This window comes from Mandrillus leucophaeus, unplaced genomic scaffold (assembly GCF_000951045.1).
Source record: "Mandrillus leucophaeus isolate KB7577 unplaced genomic scaffold, Mleu.le_1.0 Scaffold195, whole genome shotgun sequence".
NCBI classification, from domain to species: Eukaryota; Metazoa; Chordata; class Mammalia; order Primates; family Cercopithecidae; genus Mandrillus; species Mandrillus leucophaeus.
The window spans coordinates 1,868,613-1,869,594 of record NW_012101976.1 but is presented as its reverse complement, the minus strand read 5'-3'; the positions used below and the strand labels follow the sequence as shown (position 1 = coordinate 1,869,594).

The 982-nt window shown below is 57.7% G+C and overlaps 1 protein-coding gene across 1 annotated transcript in view; it reads right to left on the bottom strand.

Annotated features, from left to right (window-relative positions):
- Positions 1-982, bottom strand: part of ZNF500 (zinc finger protein 500) — a gene marked incomplete at its 3' end in the record, with an annotated part of 19,652 nt that overhangs the window by 1,251 nt on the left and 17,419 nt on the right. The gene's annotated exons all lie outside the window — the stretch shown is intronic.

Genomic DNA, 982 nt, shown 5'->3' with positions numbered 1-982 from the left:
AACAAAACTAGCTGGGCATGGTGGCGTGTGCCTGTAGTCCTAGCTACTCAGCAGGCTGAGGTAAGAGGATCACTTGAGTCCAGGAGGTCGAGGCTGCAGTGAGCCGTGATCGCGCCACTGCATTCCAGCCCGGGTGACAGAGTGAGACCCTGTTTCAAAAACTAAACAATCAATAAAACAAACAAACAGGAACTCATTTGACCATTACAATAACCCAGTGGGTCAGTGCTGTTACCTGGGGAAACCAGGGCACAAAAGTGTTAAGGAACTTACCCAGAATCACCGGGCTGGTGAGTTACAGAGCAAGGGTCATCAAACTCTGGACTCTGCTGTACCCTCTAAGCCAGGGGTTCCCACCCAGTGGCAAGGTCTGGAGACGTTTTTGTTGTGTCTGGGGAGGGGGTTGTAAATGGCCTCTAGTGGGCAGGGGCCAGGGCTGCTGGAAAACCTCCTGCCCAGCACAGACAGCCCCACGTGGAGAGCCATCTGGCCCGAACGCCAGCAGCAGCGAGGTGGAGAAGCCTGCTCTGGGCTGTTCTGGCTGAGCAGAGCAGTCATGGGTCCCAGCCACTGGACCTCCCTTGTACTTGGTGCAGCTGCTGAGGCCCCTCTGCACATCCAGGTTCTAGAGCCACCACCGTCAGGACAGGAGAACAGGGGGAGGGGCCTGGAATGATCCAGGCTTTGCCCCTTCCAGGAAAAGGCCCTTGACTTCTCTGCTTCTCCTCTGCAGCATGAGGGTGACTGCAGCTGGGGACCTGGTAGTGCAAAGTGCACTGGGGTGCCTGGGGGGCTGGGGGACCAGCCGTCTTCACAGCAGTCCCGAAAGGCTCTTCACGTGGTAGGCACACGCTGACCTCTCAGGGGAGGGACAGAGCCACCCACTGCCCTTGGAAACGTCCCACTTTAAGAAGCTTCCAGCCCCAGACCTCCTGGGCGAACCCTTCTTGCCCTCCCCTCCCATCTCCAGGCCTAACTTCCA